General features: G+C 39.7%; 1 protein-coding gene across 4 annotated transcripts in view; it reads left to right on the forward strand.

Annotated features, from left to right (window-relative positions):
- Nucleotides 1-4,012: 4,012 nt before the first annotated feature.
- Nucleotides 4,013-6,000, forward strand: part of gli1 (GLI family zinc finger 1) — a 72,970-nt gene continuing 70,982 nt past the window's right edge. For 3 of the 4 annotated variants that reach the window (XM_084063350.1, XM_084063352.1, XM_084063353.1), the window contains exon 1: nucleotides 4,013-4,394. The gene's annotated coding sequence lies outside the window, so the exon portion shown is untranslated. The remainder of the gene's footprint in view (nucleotides 4,395-6,000) is intronic. The other variant, XM_084063351.1, reaches the window with a different exon arrangement.

Genomic DNA, 6,000 nt, shown 5'->3' on the forward strand with positions numbered 1-6,000 from the left:
TTAATGCATGTATTATATACTGTAGCTGCATATTCACTTAAAACATTAAACAAGTTATCCCATGCACATTGCAAACTATTTGCAATAGAAATGGAAATTCTACATGCACAATTCTTACCTAGACTAGTCAGGAGGGTTGCATAAAGTACTCATGTAGACTTGCCACCTTCTTCTTCGTGTGGCTCTGTTCCCCTCTTCAGTCTCTGCGCTTTGGCTTTCTCCCTTCCATGTGTGATGGTCTGAGGTGGAGCCCACTGCAGGGAGAGCATCCTTATAAGCAGTAGTATCAATGTCAGTGTGAGAGCCAAACCAATGGGAAGAAAACATGTGCAAAGCACCATCTGCAATGGAAAAACAAATCCTGTAAAAGATTTGGTGGATTTTGCAGCGTGGGGTAATGGCGTCCAGCTGCCCCGAGTCTTACTGACAGAGGTATTCATTCCCTCTCACACTCCTAATGGACAGGTTTCCTCCAGCCTTCCTTGAATGAACCTCAGGTAAACCTTTGGACAAGGAAGAACCCTTCATTCTGCTCAATAAAATGCTTACTTCAAAATTCAAGGTTGCAATCTCACAGATATTTAAGATATGTAGTGTAAGTGCACTGTCAAATACCACGTGGATTACTACCAATTACTACCCATGTAAGGTGATACACTGCACTTCCTGTTATGTGGATATTCAGGGTAATTATGGGGATAGCTGATGTTTACTCTGCAAACATATAAATCACAGCAGCTTAAGTATACAATAGAAATGTATGTTGAAAACAGTGTGCATGTTTCCTAATGACTGCTACTGACTGGGAAGCTACGTATGCAGTGAGATGTTTTGTGATTACTTGCCCAGGCTAGGTTCCAATCAGGAAAGTGATAGGCAGTGAAGCTGGATTTTGTTGTTTTCACTCAACTAAATGGCTTTGGCCAAGGACTTTTGCTCCGGCTTTCTAACTACACTACTTGCCCTCTCTGTAATCTGTCTAGAGCTGTAAGTCTTCTATGAGCTCTGACTGGCTTGTAGAAGTAGACACCTGTACATTTTTATTTCTGTCCCATTCACCTTAGCACTTTCATCCTAATTAAGAAAGAAGAAAGTATTACAGAAAATAATTCCGCTCATGCTGACTCATTGTTTCTGTCAAACTGTTCTCAATAGCAAATCTACAATAGGCTACTACTCATTAAAGAATAAAACGGGACAGACTGTTGCTGCTGGATGCCCTTGATATTTTATGGTGCATAGAATAAGAGTTTTTCTTGTGAAAATATTGCTTTCTTGAAAATATGAACGAACAAATTAATGGGCAAATGAATTAATACATTTATGAATTAATGAATGAAAAGGTCAGATATGATACAAAGTTTCGTTTTTTATTTTAGCTGGATAGTGTTTTGCCTGCCATACATTGCAGTCGCCCTTAATCACCAGGTCATAATTAATATTATTAACCAAAAATGTTAAGAATGTTGTTTAGATAGCATGTTGTGCAGATGCTAGGTTAATTGTTTACCTGGTATCCTTTCTTTGGGGCACTGACTACATTGTTCTCTCTGCACTCTACTTACAGTCTGTGCCTATTTGCCTTGTTGTTAGACTTAATGCTACTCTACTTATTCTGATCTAGCACTTGTAAGATCACTCTAGATCTGAGCGTCTGCTAAAATACCTAAATTGTATATATAAAACCTTTAAGTCTATAACTATCAAGATGGTAATTCCAGTTATCACAGGAATGCACACTACACTACAGTATAATAAATAAATACCCATGCCAACACAGTTCCCATTCCCACACCTGGGCTTTCAGGACTCACTGCTTTACCGATGTAATCTCCTCCCATTGACAACCTATAGCACTGCTATAGGCTTACTCTCTCCATCTGACATGAATGAGAAGATCAGCATGTTGGATTGTCTCCACCACATTGCAGTCAGATGAGGAGGCATATGGTGCCAGCATCTGTGGGCCTGTTTAAGCCCAAATATTCCCTGCATGGCTGCAGCAGCTATACTGGGAGTAAAGCCCACAACTCATTGACAAAATCTGATTTAGTCACTGGCCGTATGTTGTCAATGGACTCTTGCCTTGGTGCAGGTCACCAACTGCTGTAGCTTTAGTTTCAGCTTTCATTGTCGCTTCAGGAAAAGTACAAAAATAAAATACGAAAAGGTTTACTCCCTTATTTTGAATGGCATGTACTGATAACATATAGGCTAACGATTTCTTTTGAACTTTAGGTTTAATTATTTGGATTTTCCCTCTACAAAATGCACAGTTCATAGTTGTTCTTCTTACATTGTAAGTCAATTAATAGTGTAAATCAGCTAGAGGTTATTATACTTAATAATGTGAGTGCATTACTTTTTCAAGGTTTCAAGGTGGTTCTTTATTGTTACATCTTGTGCACAGGTACATATGAGTAAAACTTACTTATTATATTCGGCTTCCTTCAGACAATGTAGCAGCATAATGATAATACTAGAAAAAAGGAAACAGAGAGAGAGAGAGAGAGAGAGAGAGAGAGAGAGAGAGGGGGAGGGAGGGAGAAGCAAAAGAAAGAAGAGTCCGTAGTTTTTAGACTATAATAGGATAATAAAATTAGAAGATCAGTGTGTGTGTGTGTGTGTGTGTGTGTGTGTGTGTGTGTGTGTGTGTGTGTGTGTGTGTGTGTGTGTGTGTGTGTGTGTGTGTGTGTGTGTGTGTGTGTGTGTGTGTGTGTGTACAATGTACATAATATGGCATATTAAATACAACACCAGCATTTATCAGTAGCTGCCACAGGCAGCATAGCATATTCTCATTGAATGAATTCTGATATTAGCCTAACGTATTATCATTTATAATATAGCATTGTCATTTAAATCCTCATTTACTTTGTAATAATTAGTTTAAACTGTGGTGAAGTAGCTATCCTATATGATTTATTTACTCCATATTATCAACCATTATGCATGTCTCATGCACACACTCACACGTGCACAACACACGCGCGCGCGCGCGCGCACACACACACACACACACACACACACACACACACACACACACACACACACACACACACACACACACACACACACACACACACACACCCTGCCTGCGTCATGCCTGGGTCTGGCTGAACTCCACTCCGTGTTTTGTGGTGCACTGGTTGAGGCACCGGGATCGCCAGCATCCCCACGTAGCCATGCAGCCACACACGCTGTCCAGTACGTTCTCTATGAACTACACACACTTATGGAGTAAACTGTAAACATTACACGCAAGTACGCCTTATTGATATTCCACAATTAATATAGAAATAAAAGTTAATATAGTAATAAAAGTATTGGTATCAAAATGTACTTAAAGTACCAAAAGTAGAAAGTACTCATTATGCAGAATGTCCCATTTCACAAGTTTTCAAATGTATAAAATGTATACAAATCATTTGAAAATAGCAGACACATTGTGAGCTTGTAGATCGGCTATTTCCAAATAGAACTGAAGTGGTTAATGTATGTTTTGTAATAATAATCAAAATCTACAAAGTAACTAACTCAAGTTGTCAAATAATTGTAGTGGAGTAAAACGTACAACATTTGCCTCTGAGATGTAGTGGAGTAGCAAGTAAAAGTACAAAAAAATGGAAATACTCCAGTAAAGTAAAAAAAAAGAAAAACTCAACATTGTACTTAGGTACAGTACTTGAGTAAATGTACTTTGTTACTTTCCACCACTGATAGTAGCCTAAGTTGTGTATTTTAACCCCATAACTTCATACGGTTTGGATGTAGTGACGCGTGATGGTACAAGTGAACTACGGAGCAGAAAAATCTTAGCAGCATGGTCTTTTTTTCTCCTTCTTTTTTTCCCTTCTTTTTTTTTTTTAAAGAAAAACAAAAAAGTGAACTTCCTGTTTCGGGGTGGTCCACAGACTTCGGAGAAAGGAGGAGGGAGTGGGGGGGAGGAGAAGGCGGGGTGGGGGGTGCGAGGAGGAGAAGGGGGTGCGCATTCCCGCATTGGCTATGTGTGTGTGTGCGCAAGAAACCAACTTCGGGGCTTTTGCGGGACTCCATATTATAAGCGAACATGGGGTACAGAGTTTTGTCACCGTTTTTCGTGCAGTGAGACTGTGAAGGAAACTCTAATGGCAGAGAACTTTTGAAAGAGGATAAAGTGAAGCGTCGGGTTTGAACGGCAGCAGGCTGAGGAATCCAATCATCTCCATCTAACTGAAAGTAGAGAGAGAGGGAGAGAGAGAGGCTCTTATTGGAAATTCTCGAACTCCCAGCGGGACACAGAGTGACTGAGACCCTCTGAAGCTTTTTTTTTAAACCAAGGACTTTGCTTTGGGGGGAACAAGTCAAAAAGTCTCATGCAGAATAATAATATCCTGGCAGGTCACTGACTGAAGGTACGTTTTTTATCATTGTTCTCATCATCAACCACTTTAGAAATGACATGCAATTAAAGTGGAAGCGTGTCCACTTCCCACTGCATACAGTCGTGTTCTGTTTATCCCCATACTATCACAACAATGTCTTTTACATTGGTTGACTACTTGACTTGACTGGAGAAATGCTCTATTCCCGTGAAATGTGGTTTGCTGGCGGTTGCGTGGTTCAAATCAAGAGCTTATACAAATGTAACATAGCCTAAATTACAACATTTATTCATTTGATTGATTCATTGATTGATTGATTGAATACTTTATTAACAGTTTGCAAAAAAAGCACAGAAAGTGCAGTTCTATACAAAAGGATGCTAAAAAGGATTAAACCCAAGAAAGCACTATGGCTTGTTTCCATTGGGGTCCATGTGTATTCAATTCATCATCGAAATATCACCTTAAGCCCCGGTCTTGAATACTTTAAATAATCACAAAACATGCCATAAATGTAATATATATGCCCCAATGTGCCAGCGATTGGAAAATGTTCAAGGCAAATGAGTTCATCCTTTTTGGCAAATTTACTACTAGACTGTCTTCTCACTTGTGCTGATGCAGAGGTTGTTATGCGCTGCCAAGAACAAAAACGTGTGTGGATTTAGACCTCAGAATATATCCCTTTTCCTCTCTTCATGCCTCTGCTCTGGGAAGTGCTTCTTTTTAGGGTCTTTTGAATGCCAACATACTTAAAACTCATCCAGCCTCAGCAGCCCCTCCGCCGTGTGCAGGAGGTTAGAGAACTCTTTAGAGGGTCGTAGGGCCAGCTTAAAAACAGCTGTTTCTTGTAACCTGGAATACTTCAGGTGCCAATATCTTTTCCAAATGTGAGTTTCTGTCAGGACACCCACACAACAACACCATCAATGAGCACTCACACTGCAGCTTTCAGTCCGACTATACGCTAAATGGTACAGTATAGCCTGTCCCCCTGTCTATGACCCCCCAAAATAATCATAATATTTGAACTGGGGACCCCCCACCCTGATAAGCACTTGGAATGTAGGAGTTGAGGCATTACATTTTGTCGTTTCCACTGATAAATACTGTGAAAATAGCAGATCTACAAGCTCACAACGCCTTGCAAAGCGAGGAGTTGTGACCTTGTAGATCAGCTATTTTCACAATGTTTGCCCTTTTCTAATATTATTTTACAATTTGGCCAATGTTTGACCAGGTTTTATAGTATAGTTTGTTGATTACTTTTGATGCAGTAATTTCTTTTTCTTTTTTGTTGATGTATTAAAAAGGTCTTAAAAGTCCTTAGATTGTCACTTCACTGTCATCTGGGGACCCCCCGAAAATCATGTGGGGTCCCGACCCACAGGTTGAGAACCACTGCAGTAAGCAAATAACACCATCAAGAGCTTGGTTTTGATTTCAAGTTCGACACATAGAGATAGCTATGTGTGAGCATATAGAAAATGCTAATTGTTTACTTGCTATTTGTTTTTTTCTCTTTCTAATGACAACGGGTGAAGTGTCAACAACAGGGAAATCTTACATGATCTTTCTATAATCTGAGTAATTACCTATTGCAGAGGTCACTTCAGCTGCTAATGTGGGCAGATTA

Source organism: Gymnoscopelus microlampas (genome assembly GCF_963454915.1).
Source record: "Gymnoscopelus microlampas genome assembly, chromosome: 7".
Taxonomy (NCBI): Eukaryota; Metazoa; Chordata; class Actinopteri; order Myctophiformes; family Myctophidae; genus Gymnoscopelus; species Gymnoscopelus microlampas.